At 42.3% G+C, this 15,367-nt stretch overlaps 1 long non-coding RNA gene and 1 pseudogene across 1 annotated transcript in view; both read left to right on the plus strand.

The window, feature by feature from the left end:
- Nucleotides 1–15,367, plus strand: part of LOC107501171 — a 63,081-nt gene that overhangs the window by 40,558 nt on the left and 7,156 nt on the right. The window contains exon 4 of the long non-coding RNA XR_004955796.1: nucleotides 6,971–7,097. This is a non-coding gene — a long non-coding RNA (uncharacterized LOC107501171). The remainder of the gene's footprint in view (nucleotides 1–6,970; nucleotides 7,098–15,367) is intronic.
- On the plus strand, nucleotides 12,227–12,344 carry LOC118614022 (annotated as a pseudogene).

Consider the following 15,367-nt stretch of genomic DNA (forward strand, 5'->3'; position numbering starts at 1 on the left):
CTAATACAAATGTATTTACCCAAACAGGCAGAGGGCCAGATTTGGCTCAGGGCTGTAGTTTGCTGAAGTCTGACTTAAAATCCGTTAGTGTCATGTCTTTGCCCTTAGACTGAAACCCAAACTCCTTGCCAGTGTGTAGGCCAGGATGCTATGGCCCCTGACACTTCCAGTGTACTTTCTGCCTTATGCATCGCATTCCAGCTACACCGATTTTCCTTCTGTTCCTCAAACTTGCCTTGCTTCCTTCCACCTGGGGGAAGTCACACTAGATGTTCCTTCTGCCTTAAACCATCTTCCAATCCCCCTTCTTCTCCCACACACATTTACATAGAAATTTATCTTCTAATCTTCATTTAATCGTTTCTTCCTCAAGCTGGTCTCCCTTAACCCCTGTATAAGTTAGGACTCTCGATAGCAAATGACAGAAATTAAACTTGATTAAACTGAAGCATTAAAAACGAAGGATATTTTTGACTCAAATAAATTAATTCTGGATAGAGCTAAGAGAAATTTGAGCTTGGGGATGAATAAAATCGGAGGTGTGATAAATGACATAGTTGATGTAGAATATATTCATCGCATGGTAGAAATTCGGAGAGGTCTCCTAAGCTAGTGACTTCAACAGAGTAGAAAATAGCCGAGAAACGAGAAGCAACAAGAGCCTTTGAGCATCAAAAAGGACGGTAACAAACCCCTTGTATTGAAGAACACAAAAACAACCTTTAATTGTACTCATTGGAGAACTCCTGAGACCCTATATCAGAGCCTATTTACTTTTAGTTTAGTCACAATTAAAACAAGTTTATTTACCAATGTTCCCAGTCTACAGGAGATTAGAAATAGCTGATTTTTTAAAATAGTTTTTTCAGGGTAAGGAGGAACTGCTAGAAGCAGACACACTGAAACCACCTTGGAGTGGCAGTCAACTGACCAGGAGGGTAGAGAAACTTTCAGGAAGCAGAGGAGGCTGGGCCTACTTGGTAATAAAGAAAGTACTCACATTCTTTAGTAAGAACCAAGGGCATTAATGCCTCTCTAATAATATCTATTAATAAAATGTGAATAATGCTTATTATACCCCAGGTCCTATTCTCAGCACTTTTTGGGAATTATTTAATCTTGCAATAACTCTATGCATATGCAGTGACGCTACCATCACAGTTATTTTATAGATTACATTAGTTTTCTGTTACTGTGCAGCCAAAATTCGGTGGGTCAAAGCAATATTTATTTTCTCAGAGTGTTTGTGGATCAAGCTTTCAGGTGTGGCTCAGCTGACCCTTGAACTCAGGGTCTCTCGTAAGTCTGTATAATCAAGTTGTCAACCAGGGCTGCAGTGATCTAAAGGTTAGACTCAGGAAAGACTCATATCTGAGTTAAGTCACTAGTTATTGACAGGATTTAGTTCCCTGTGGCTGTTGGACTCAGGGCCTCAGCTCCTTGGCACGTGGGTCTCTATAGGGCAGCTCACATCACAGCGATTTCCTTTATCAAAGCAAGCGAATGAGGAGTCAGAGAGAGAGGCTGTGAGCAAGATGGAAGTCACCATCGTTTCTTACCTCATCTTGGAAATGACTTCCTATCTCTCCTGCTGTATTCTATTTATTAGAAGCAAACCACGGGTTCAGCCCATAGTCAAGGGGAGGGGATTATGCAAGCCTGTGAATACCAGGAAACAGGAATCGCTGGGAACCATGTCAATAGCTGCCGACCACACAGATGAGAAAACCAAGGCACCAAAAGGTCATGAACCTAGCCCGAGGTCATGTAGCAAATAAACTAGAGAACCTGGAAATTAGATTCTGGATTTGTGCTTTTAACCACCAAGCTATATGGGGGCAGTTAGATTGTATAATTCCCTGGCAATTCTAATGTGCAGCTGAGATTGTCAATCACAAGCATAGCACTTCTCAACCTTCAACATGCGCACAAATCACGGGTGTTAAATTGCTGGTTTGGGTTAGAATGCTGGTTCTGATTCAGTGGGTCAGTGGGGCCTGAAATTCTGAATTTCTAACAAGTTCTGGGTGAAGCTGATGCTGCCAGTCCTTGGACCACACTTGGACCAGCAAGGGCCCAAAGGAAGAACTATGGGCTGAGAGTCAGGCAATTGTTTCTTTTCACCTGCGATTCTTCCTCCAAGTGGAGGTAGAATGAACCAGTCATTATTTGATCTTTATTCTTTTTTTAAATTGAATATTCCATTTTCCATGTTTTCTTCCTTCCTTCTTTCTTTCCTTCCTTCCTTCCTTCCTTCCTTCCTTCCTTCCTTCCTTCCTTCCTTCCTTCCTTCCCTCCCTCCCTCCTCCTCCCTTCTACCCTTCCTCCCCACCTTCTTTCTTTCTCATTCAGTATTCAGTTGCTGATCATTCAATAACAGCCAGTACTATTTTTAAAACACTTTGTGCTGCGACTAGTAAATGGTAAATCCTGCCATGTCCAGAGCAGCCCTGGAAAATAAACCCGAGTGAGAACGGTGGGAGATTGAGAAAAGAAAGAAGACAGAAAACTGGGATCAGGAGGTCCACTATCCAGTGAGGATGGAATAGAGAATGATTTAATTTTTGCAAATTGCTTTTATACAAAAGCACACATTTGCTGGCTAAAATGAGATAATCCCCACCCAACCTCCACATCCTACTATAATCATTTGCATTTCCATAGGGTAACCCCTACCCTACACAGCCTGCTAAAATCATTTGCATTTCAACACCCGCATTGTTCTCTAATCAGTTCCTACTTTCCATTCTTAGGAGGATTTGGGGAGGTGAGGTAACTCATGGTTGGCCTCACAGATTGCAAGGACCTTGTCGGTTTACAATCCTCTCTCCACAACTTTGTTTTATTCTGGTTACAAAAGTAACAGTGAATCCTGCCTTTCCTGTTTGCCCAAAATCTTACTTCCTAGGGGAAGGCTTCCTTTACTCACAGATACTACCGTCAGGTGTGCTTACACAATACTGTTTGTTTGTTTTTTTTTTCTCTCTCTCACTACACATATCATACTGCATTGTAATTGTTCAGGGTCACTCATATCCCATTCGACAGTTTTATGTGACTCTGAAAACATCCCCTTTTTAAGACTCTATACTTCCATCTGCAGGGAAATTCCACTAAATACAGAGGTCTGTGATGGATGTGATGTCGACGATGGCCTTGACGTTGTGCACTGCACCTTGCCTTTGTCCCTCTCTGTCTCCTACTTTGGATGTCAGCTCTTGGGGCAGGGATGCCTATCATCCTTCACACCCTTTCTATTACCTTTAGATACTCCAGGGCCTAGCATGGTGCCTGATATGTGGTAAGCATGCCAAATACATTTGTTGAATGAATAAATGTTTGTAGGAAATATCGAAAAGCAAACGATGAAAAAAGAAATTGAAAAAAGGAAGTGCCAGCCTATTACACAGAGATAACTTTTGCCAATATTTTGTTCTTATTTCCTTTAGTCTTCTTTTTCTATTCATAAATATTTGTGCCATCCATATCACCATATGCATCTAAATATGTAACTTTTCCTCTCCTTCTTTTGAATGATAACGGCAAGCGCTCACTGACGCGGTGTTGGAAAGATCCATTGTACAAAACCCCATTCCTCGCCATGAAACTCCTGGGAACTTAGAGTCTAGGGATAGAGCTGGTGTCATGGCTCACAAGGCACAGCTGTCGTGAGGCTCAGTATTTTCGGAGTTAAAGTGACATCTTTAGTATGAAGTAGGGAGAGCAAGGGTGTGAGCTAGACCTACGGGACCTGACTCACAGGCTCCTCTTACTGACACCCTCTGAGAGCCAATACTGTTCTCTCCACTTTATGAGAGCAATCCTTTTCTTAAAAGCCCTCATAATAGGGCACATCATCCGAAATTGAAATACACTATTACTTTTAGTGGGAAAAATTTATTTAAGTGCAAGCCCTCAAATTGATCTCCATCCTGTTAAACACAAAAAACAAACAAACAAAAAAGCCGAACCCCTAAAACAATTACCAAATCCCATCAAAACAGACAAAATCACTTCATTTGCTGACTTAGCCTAACAGAGCATTACCCTTCATCAATTATGTTACATAATATGTTTGTTTAATCGCTTTCATTAATTCATTACACAGAGAGCAATAAAGACTTTGTTCCTGAATTACAATGATGATACTAAAGTTTAAAACAATTTAATTTTAGTACAAATAAATACACTCAAACAGAACACTAGGGACCAAAGAAATTGATTAAAGCAAAATGTTATACTACACTATCCAAAGAGGTTGATAACTCCGGACGTAAGGCACAAGATGGTGTCCTTTATAAATGAGCAAACCACCAGGATTCCAGAGGAAATTTGGTGAAACACGTGCTAAGTGTGCAATTGTAAATGTGGCTCTATGGTGATTCTTAACTTAGACACTCAGCTGCCTGTGAGGCGAGGAAAAGGCAAATGGATCTTCCTAAATGCAAAGATTTTAGTAGCTGAGAAAGGGCTACTAAAGACAACTGGGTTGATTAGATGAATCTAATGTGCCTCTATATAATTCTACCCACATTGTACCAAAGACTCCCAAACGTAACAGGATTTGCTCCTTCTTCTCTTTCAATTCTCTTACCTCCAAATGTATTCCTCCTGTCTTCTCCATCTCAGTAAATGCCACTACTATGCACCCAGTTATTTAAGTTACAAACCTAACATCATCTTTGTGATAGTTAATTATATGTGCCAGCTTGACTGGGCCAAAGGATGCCCAGATATCTAGTTAAATATGATTTCTGCATGTGTCTGTGTAGGTGTTTTGGGACGAGATCAACATTTGAATTGGCGGGCTGAGTAAAGCAGATGGCCCTTCCTGGTGTGGGTGGGCATCATCCAATCCATCGAGGGTCTGAATAGAACGAGAGATGGAGGAAGATTGCCTTTGCTCTCTGCCTGATTTCTTTAGCTGCAACACTGACCTTCTCTTGCCCTTGGCAGTCCTGGTTCTCAGGCGTTCAGACTCGGACTGGAATCTATACCTCTGGCTCTCTGGCTCTCAGGCCTTCGAGCTACACCACCAACTTTCCTGGGTTTCCAGCTTGGTGATGGCAGATTGTGGGATTTCTTAGCCTCCATAATTGCAGGAGCAATACCTTATAATACATCTCTTTCTACATATCCATATGTGTCTATATGTGTATGTGCCTGTGTTTGTATCTACCTCTATCCTATTGGTTCTGTTTCTCTGGAGAACGCTGACTAATACAATCTTGATTTCTCCCTTTCTCTAATCCCACATATCCAATTTATCAACAAGTTCTGAGAATTCTACCCAAACTACATCGTAAATCTCTCTCATTAAACCTCTTAAATCTCTCACCCTCACCAGCAGGTCGAGGGCTGGGCTGAGAGAAAAGGATACAGGAATGTGTCCCCCCTCTGAAGCCCAGCCTTGGGAGCCACAAGAGTTCATACCGTAAGGCAGCTGCTCATTGCTGCAAGCTACCTGGGCAACACTGAGGTTTTATTCTGACCCCAGTAAAAGGGGGTTTCCATTGGGATTCTGAGGAGGTAAAAGACTTTGTAATTCTAGCTTTTGTCAGAAAGCAGCAGAATGAGAAGGTGAGACAAGGTCACATCCATCCTGAGTGGCTGAGAGGTAAAATAGTAAAACTGACTGGGATGTGCGTAGGGAGAGGCCCAGGTATTCCATCCTTCCCCTGTCACTCACGTCTACGTTATCCCATCTGGGAGCGCTCAGAGCCAGGCAGGACAATACGAGGAAATTTGCAGGAATGTTATCTCTGCCCTTTGCCAAATAATTGGTCAACCCCAGGGGGCTGCTCCAGCCTCTGCTCTGACCCCAAACCTTGTCTGGAAGAAGGGGAGGAAAGTTCCTCAGTGGCCCCACGAGCCTGGCTTGGGAATGAAGTCCTAAAACCCCCACGCTGTGTGTGCCTGGGGCAGGGGGCCAGGCTCAGGGCCGCTCCATGGCCAGCTTTGGTTTGAAAGGTGTCGTTGCTGGGGTGTTTTTGTTCAGCCAGAAATCACATGGCTTCCTTAAAGGCCTCGTTTGGAACCCCAGAGAAAAAGCCTTGTCTCTGTACATGGTATCGAAGTATGATTTTTCAAAAGGTTAGAAAAGCATGACTCTAAAAACAAACAAACAAAAGAGACTTATGCAAATACAAGAGGAATACATGTCAAAGATTTTATTCCTTGCATTAATTAATTAGAGAACCAATAATGTGTAGAAACCTGTCCAAAGAGCATTTGAGAAGCTAGGGACACACACACACACACACACACACACACACACACACACATTTTATAAAATTAATTATACATATTTAATTATATATAATAGGTATGTAATTATATATATATGCAACTATATGTAATATAGAATACAAAATATAAAAATTATACATAATGTGAAAAATAATATAATTATATATAATGTAATTATATGTTACATATAATTAGATATTATACTATATATAATTGTGCATATATATGCAATTTAATAGATTGCTGGGTTCAAGTCCAACAGGACCATACATAGCAATCTATGGGGTATCTGCTCCCCCAGACTTAAATTATTTGCATCTCTGCCAGACAAAATTCTACGAGTCTACCTCTGCACTTACAGAGTTGTAAATCAGCCCAGGAAGTAGAAAGTCAAGACCAGCACTGCACTGAAAAGAACACTCAGTAGTCTCTTTTCTATTTCCAGGATTCAGATAATTTTTCTGATAATGGATTCTGGTGAAGTTTCTTCCAGGGGTGATTTAATGGCCACTGAAAGGTGCCCCCTACCCAAAGTTTATCCTGAAAGCCTGCTGTGGCATCCCATTCCTCTCTGTGAAGATTTCCAAGTCTGTACTACATATGCAATAACAATAGTTAACATTTATCAAGCACTTATTTTATGCCAAACACTAAGTCCTTTACATAGATAACCTTATTTAATCCTCATAACAAATCAATTATTTTTATTTCTATTTTGCAGGTAAAATTTCGGTAATTTGCTCAAGGTCACACAGCCCTCCAGGAAACAGTGGACCCAGGATTTGAAGGTATATGGTCTGACTGTAGATTAGCTCTACAGTGGCCCTGCTCAAAATTGTCTTGAAAAGGTGAGTTTCCTACCAAGGAAAAGCCTCATAGTTTACCAGCAAAGTGAGGTATTACTCCTTCTCCAAGTTACTGTGAGGACAACTGAGATTATGGAAGTAAGTACCTTATAAACTCTACGTCTGTGGGCAGGCGAGGGTTATTATTAAGGGTCTGGAAAGTCTAATTATCGAAGTTTTTGGGGGGCTCTTGGTAGCATGGACATTTGGGTTTCTGATGAGCCGCTGTCAACGATGGGCTGTCTCTGGTGACCACTGGCACTGGGACTAGGGTGGTATAAAATTTAACGGGGTGCTGTGAAGCTCAGTAATCAAGATAAACAATTTTAATTCAATATTTTAAAAAAATCAAAATTAATGTAAAAAACTCATGATGAACAAAATATCAATATTTAAACAAAGACAGAATCACTGATACTGATTTTTTCCCTTTTGCCTCGGGCTCCAATATGGCACAGGCTACTAGTACATTTCCTGAGGGAATTCACCCAATGACAGTCTTGTGGTGTATACTCCCAGCCTCCTTCTATAGTGTTCATTGCTCTTATAGATGCACATTCGGTTCCCCAAATCTTAACTTCAAATAGAGCACTTAAAAGATTTTAAAAAGGCCAAAGGACCTTTTTGTTTATCCTGTGAGAGGCTCCCCATGTCGGGACAATGGCTTAGCTCCATTTGACTTGGATGCTGTGAAATGGTCCTTCTGAGTCATCTCATTCAGCATGGAACTTTTGGCAACAGATCTCATTCCATACCTCGGGCCCAGCATGTCCCCACTGTCCGATCAAGACTTCCCACCCACCATCCTTTACAGTCCTGACAAACTCCATCTTTAAAAAAAATAAATTATGGGGTATCATTTCTTGAGTACTTTTCTATACCAAGAGATTTTCATTTGTTTCATCAATTACCTCGTTTTTCTTTTTCTTTTTTTTTTTTACTTTATTTTTCATTAGTTAGCTGTTTTAATCCTTTCAACTATCCCTAAGAGGTAGGTAGATATTATTGAGAAAGACTGAGGCTCAGAAACATAAGTAAACTTATGCAAGCGTCTCACAGAGTTCGTTGGTCGGCGGTGGAGCCTATGTTGAAACCCAGGCATCCCGGCTCCAGAGCTCGTGTTATTCACCACCTCACCTTTCTGCCCTGTTTTTGAGTGAAACCTACTCCAACGAGCCACTTCTTGCGTACTTGCCTCCACTACCATCTCCTCCATGCAGTCTCTTTTGGTTACCTCAGCTACATGCCCATCCTCTCCTTAACTCTCAGTTCCAAGCACTTTCTCTAAACCTCTCCTATAACTCCTACCTTGTTCTTCCATTTCCTGTAGTTATTTGTGTATGTTTTTAAAAATAGAGGCTTTGCCCAACAAAACTTCTTTTTCCTCTAGAAAAGCACAGTGCAATGCCTTGCTTAGAGGGAGCACTCAGTGCATTTGTACTGAATGAAGGAAATTTGCCTGTCGTGCTGAGAGGCCAAGCCTTCAGCTCATCTGTGTGTGCCTTGCTCAGTGTGGGTGAGAGAAAGCCTGATGGTCAACGAACCCTACTGACTGACTGACGGACTGACCAAAGAGCTTAGGTGCTGCTCGAGGGCGGTTTTCTGTTTTTTTCTGTCTTTCACATATGAAAGGCCTTTTTTTTTTTTTTTTTTCTTTTTGATATTGTTTCTAAATACAGAAGCTAGGATTTTTCTGTTCACAAGGTAGGAAATGCCTGATGGGAGGAAAGCAAAATCCTGTCAAAACCTTATGAAAATTCTCAGCAAACTCTCATCAGAACTTTCAGGAGTCTGTCGAAGCCCATAAGCCCCAGGTTGAACATTTAACTACTCAAACAGATCTTTCTATAGGATCTTATTGGGTTAATTATCCCGTGTGTGCGCGCACGCGCGCGTGTGTGTGTGTGTGTGTGTGTGTACACACATGTATATGTGCTGTGTGCGTGTGTATGTATGTATATATATAATTAATAAGAAAAGTATCTCTGATCAAGAGACAACAAGCCAACATCTTTTTAACAAGCCACCCCAAGAGTGGTTACTTTCAATAGCAATGATTGCAGGAGAATGTGGCAGAGACAAGCTGAGGAACTGGGCTGTTGGTTGGTTCCAAATAAGATGGAGACCTAGATGCCACCCGACCGGCATGTCTGGATTTCCCCTTTCAGAACTTTTGGTCAGTCTTGCCCCTTCCTCATCTAGCCTACCACTCACTGTCCCCTTGTCGTCCCCTGTTTTGAGAAGCACCCGCCCTGAGGTGCCCGACTCCTCCCAGTCGAGACCATTCTGACTCTCTTCGCTACCCCACTTGTCTCCACCCCACCCCCACCCCAGCTGAAATGTGGACACCGGGTCTCTGCTCCTTCAAGCCTTCTCTTGGAGTCTTGCTAATCTGCTGATGTGATCATGGAAATGCACGACTTTCTTCCTACCCTAGATAACACACTTTCATTTTTACTCAGACACGGACAAGCAGGGAGGTTGTACGAATAGGTCCAACGTTATTAGATAGCATCAAACTTAACTGCAATTCAGCCTTCTTGCTATTATTTTTGTTTTAAAAAAGCTGACAGCAAGCCAACCAACAAGCAAAACAGAATCTGCTTTGTGAGTACAGGGCCAACTACAATCTTCACTGTGGCTCCAAAGTTTTTTTTTTTTTTTTGGTTGGACTTTTATATAACAAGGCTTTCTTCAGCAATTACTCTATATTCTATATTTTTCTGGATGATTTGCATAAAAAAGAAAAACGGGTTAAAAATACTACATCCTACCCTCAACAACAACACAGATAAAATGCTCATTTATTCATTTCTATTTCCTTCTTTGCAATATGACCCTTCCTCACTGACAAGTTTATGACAGAGGAGAGATGACAAAAACTGCGAAATTCTCACAATTTCCTGAATCCTCATCCACGCCCGTCCAGCCTAGGACCCCAGGGATGTCTATGCAAAGGGATGTGGCGATGCTCGTTATTTCTCTCCGGTGCTTTGGCCCTTGCTCTTCTTTGGCTTCTTTCAGATTGGGCAGTCTGGAGCATTCCCTTTGCTCATTTTCCCAGAGCCATCATGCCTTGTCTCCTTCCTCCTCCCTGTCTTTGTCCTCTGAGATGCAGGATGCCCCCCAACTAAGAGGGTTATCTCACTTCCTCAGTTACTAAGGAAACAGAGAAAACACCCATCCGATGGAAGAGAACTATCTCTGCTTCCACCTCCCACGCAGGCTACACGACCTACTTTGGCAGCCGGTGTTGACCACCGACCACCATGTGCTTGATCCGAGGGTGGGGGGAAGGTGGGGGGTGGGGAGAATTCCTTCCCTCTTAATGGGGAGCTTTGATCTTCCACTAGAGATTGATAAAAACAAGGTGGACACTCTACAAGTCTTCTTAACAGGCAGGCACGTGGCAGGCATCACTAATCGACTGTGATTGCCCACTGAGCCTGGGCAGGGCTGCGCCCCTAGCAGGCATTATCAATTTATTGGAGGGAGCTGGCATTGGAGAGCAAATGTATTTGCCGTCCCTTTCATAGAGATGCTCCTGTCGTTCACACAGGAGGATGGAAGTAGGGGCATTTCTTCAGGGGCCTGTAGCTAACAAGCTACAGGAATGGGGGAGAGAGGAACAAAGCTGTTTCCTTAGTTTTCATGGGGCTTTAAAGCCGAAAGCTTTACCTGAGTCACATGCTGACCCAGGGCCTCAATGGGCCTGAATGTGGCATCTCCACATATTTTTTTTCTGCTGGATTGGAAACAAAAGGTGCAAGAAACAACTGCCCTTAGGGAAGAAGTAGACGTGCTCCTTGGTGAGGAAGAAGTGGTGCATTATAGTGACTCAGGAGCCCGAGAGGTCTCAGTGGAGGAGGAGGAGTGTCAGGGGCTAGGGACCAGTGGCCTGAGCTGCAGGTAGTCAGTTCCCTGGCAGCCCTGGCAGCCCACGGCGGTCCTGCTGAACAACGCACATTCTCCGTGTGTCTGCTGCTGGTACTTAGACACCAGAGGAATGTCCTGGCAGGACTGTCCGTCCAAATCCATTCAAAACTGATTTTTGTGTCTTCGATGGGGAATTTGGGGCAGGACCTCTGTTGCGCCCCATTCAGTCAGACATTTTCCTTTCCCTTTGGCTTATTAGCTGCCTCTGTGGGCGTCTGGGCCTTCGCGTTCCCTCTCGAGCCCATCTAATCGATCTGAAGCTGTATTGAGGAGTGAGGTGGGTCTATACTGTAAGTCTGAAATGGCCAGATGCATTTATTTAAAGCAGCAGCTTCTCAGGAGGGTTGCCACAGTCCAACGCTGAGAAATTGGGTTCTTCTCATTTTGCTAGAGAGCCAGGAAATGGGTAGGAACGAAGAGTCAGAACGAAGGAAAAGGAGTCAGAGAAGAAAAGCAGAGGCTGTGCAGGAAGCAGCCTTGTAGGATTTGCTGCAAGGCCAGCTCCTCCCATGGCTGGCTGCCTTGCTCACACGGTCAGCAACTGCTGGAGCATCAGTACTGCCAGGTGCTCTTAGGTGCTACGGAGGTGGAGGTAGAAGATGAAGTCTTTTCCTCCAGGAACGCCAGGAATTTATAAGCGGACAGAAGAGATGACAAGTCCAAATCTAATTAAAATTAAAATGCAGAGAAGGAGGTGGATGGCTACAGCATGCTAAGAGGAGTTCAGATGAAGTGGAACTACAATCTTCACTGTGGGCTCTAAGAACTAGATTTTTGAGTGTGTGTGTGTGTGTGTGTGTGTGTGTGTGTGTGTGTTTTGAATTCTCTGTCCTCCAGACAAGTGACTGCCATTCTCAATCTAGGCTTCTTAGCTGTTCTTTGGAATCAGGACTGGAATGGAAATCCAGACTGTGTGACTTCAGGGCCTGACCTCCTGCCATACATTGGAATAATAATCTTGCTAGCTCATTCTGAAGGTTTCATTATCCATCGTGTGAAAGCAGAAAGCAGCGAGATTAATTGCTGACACACCGGAGCTTCCCAATCATTATTTCTCAATGTTCTCGGTCACGCTCTGCAGAGATCATAATAGATAAATATTTACATGGCGCCATAATGAGATGCGCATCCTTGATCTGAGCTTATTTCCATAAAGCTGGGCATTCTGAGACCGTTTATAGAAAGATGAAAAAGTTATCTATGGCATGCCACCCTGGACGTGCCCGATCTCGTCTGATCTTAGAAGCTAAGCAGGGTCGGGTCTGGTGAGTACTTGGATGGCAGACCACCTAGGAATATCGGATGCCGTAGACAGTTAAAAAAAAAAAAAGTTATGTGCTGGTAACACCCCTCATGGTTAGTATTACTTTTAGGTTGCTCAGACATTCTCTTGGAAAAAATTAATGATAGAGTGATTAATAGTCACGACACCCTGCACCCCCACCCCCAAATACCCCTATATTGTTGTAGCATGTTTTCGTAGGGGAATCTTCAAGCCAAATCCCTGTGTTCATCATGTTAGTCTCTATCTTGCCCCCGCCCCGCCCCTTCTCTGTGGCATTGGAAACTGCTGGGCACTCCCCTTGCTCACTTGTCTTCCGAGATCTCAGCTTCTCCTTGTTTGCTCAGCCCTGAAACTCGTCTCAATTTAGCTGGTTCTTTAATCTCTGCACAGCCCTTAAATGTTACAGCTGTTACCTTTGAGTTAAAAAATCATTCATTCATTCAATGAAGATTTCTTGAACAAGAAATCTGTTATATGCCAGGCATTGTTCTAGGAGCTGTGGGTACAGCAGTGAACAGATCAGCCCTTGTGGAACTACCTGCTTTTATGGAACTTCCAGGCTAAAGGGGGAGACAGATAATAAACTAAACCTCATTAGTAGTATAAAGAAAAATAAAGCAGGAAAGGAGGAAGGGGTACTAGAGTTTGATTCTAAATAGGTGGTCAGAGAGGTTCTCACTAAGAAGGTATTTATGGAAGGACTTGGAATCAGTGACTGGGCCTGCCATGTAGATACCTGGGGGAAGAGCATTAAACGCAGAAGAAAAGCAATTTCCAAGGCTCTGAGGGTGAGCCTGCCCCCAGGTGTTGGAGGATTATCAGGGAGGCCAGTTGCGGATGAATGAGTATGTGAGGATGTATAGGACAGGAGGTCAGGGGAGGGTTTGTGGAAGGCCAGGCCCCTACTTCTGACACCACTGCGAGGACACTGACTTTAAGCCATTGCAGATCTTCGAGAACAGAAGTCATATCTGGCTGACATTTTAAAAGAATCACTGGTAGAAAACAGATTGGGGGGTGGCGGTGGCGAGAAGAAGAACTAGACGAGTTCGGAGGTTATTTCTAAGATCTAGGTTCTAGGAGAGCATGGTGACTTGATCTAGGGTTTTGAGCTTGCACGGGGTCGTAGGCCTAGCTCAGCCACTCACGTGTCTAGTGGCCAGGTCAGCCTTACTATTTTCAGGGATGGGGCAAAAGTGCAAATGGAAGTCCCCACACATTTAAAAATGTTGAATCGAGTTAACAAACTTTTAGATAAAATTACTTCATTCCTCTTGCCTTGGCAATATACCTTCATAATGATGGACTAAAACATATTATTAGGGTATAATTGTGTTTTTCTGTAGTTACTGATATAACTGAAAATCCTGTAGAGTCAGGCTTCCTGCCTCCAGCTTGGCTGAGAACTGCTTGGGAGCACGTGTGGTTGAGTCACGTGATCTGACAGGGACCGATGCATTCTCCCCCATCACCTTTGTTTATAGTTTATAGACTCCTCTCTCTCTCTCTCTCTCTCTCTCTCTCTCTCTCTCTCTCTCTCTCTTTTTTTTTTTTACAAACATGGGTTCGGGTCCAGGGCCTGGTTGCTACCTTGGGTCCAAATCAAAGGGAACTAAGGTTATTTTCTCTAGTTTTAGGAACAGTAAATCTTTTTCTGAACAGTGGTTCTGGTCTCCCTGTTGGGTTGAACTGAGTCCTGGTCCCATTGGGTAAGTTCTATTTATTTTTTTATACTTTATCATCTTTTAACTTTTTGATTAAAGTTGACATTCGATATTATTTTATGTTAGTTTCAGGTATACAGCATAGTGGTTAGACATTCATATAATTTACAAAGCAATCCCCCTAATAAGCCTAATACCCACTTGGCACCAGACGTAGTTATTACAATATTATTGACTATACTCTCTATGCTGTACTTTACATCCTTTTGGAGTAAGTTTTATTTTTTTAAAAAATAGTTTCATTGAGATATAATGTGATATCGTAACATTCGACTATTTGAAATGTACGTTTCAGTGATTTTTAGTATATTCACAGAGTTGTGCATCCATCACCACTATCTAATTTTAGAACGTTTTTATCATCCCCCAAAAGAAATATTGCAGTCCCTCCCCATCCTCTCTTTCTCCTCCTGCATCCCTAGGCAACCACTAATTTATTTTCTGTCTCTATAACTTTGCTTATCGTGGACATGTCACATACATGGAGTAATAAATACAGTATGTGGTCTTCTGTGTCTGGCTTCATTTGTTTAACATAATGTTTTCAAGGTTCATCTATGTCGTAGCATGTACCAGTACTTCGTTCCTTTTTCTGGCTGAATAATATTCCATTGTATGGACATACCAGATTTTATTTACTCATTCATCAATTGAGGGACATTTGAGTTGTTTCTACTTTTTTGTCTATCGTGAATAATGCTGCTTCGATCATTTGTGAGTGAATTTTTGAGTGAACATATGTCTTCGTTTCTCTTGGGTATATCCCTTGGAGTGAAATTGGCAGGTCATTTTGAGGAACTGCCATACTGTTTTCCATAGCAGCTGCAGCATATTATACTTCCCAGCAACAGCCGAGGGTTCCAATTTCTGCATATCATCACCAATGCTTGTTATCACCTATTTTTTTTTTCACTAAGTGGTTGTAAAGTGGTGTCTTGTAGCTTTGATTTTGCATTTTCATGATGAGTAATGATGTAGAGCATCTTTTCATGTACTTATTGGCCATTGATATATCCATTTTGGAGAAATATATGTTCAGATCCTTTGCCTGTTTTTTAACTAGGTTGTCTTTTTATTATTGACTTGTAAGGGTGTTCTATATGTTCTAGACAGTAGTCCCTTATCATGATTTGCAAATATTTTCCCTATTCTTTTCACACTCTAAATTTAACTCTATTATTGACCTTTCCAGGTTTTGAAATAATGTATAGGTCCTGGTACTTTTGACCCTTGTCAAGTCACAGAACATTAGAGAAAGGAACAAACATTTATTAAATATCTTTCATGAGTTATTCATTTTAATTTTCCCAACAGGCCTGTGGTATATA

Source organism: Rousettus aegyptiacus, unplaced genomic scaffold, assembly GCF_014176215.1.
Source record: "Rousettus aegyptiacus isolate mRouAeg1 unplaced genomic scaffold, mRouAeg1.p scaffold_m13_p_2, whole genome shotgun sequence".
Taxonomy (NCBI): domain Eukaryota; kingdom Metazoa; phylum Chordata; class Mammalia; order Chiroptera; family Pteropodidae; genus Rousettus; species Rousettus aegyptiacus.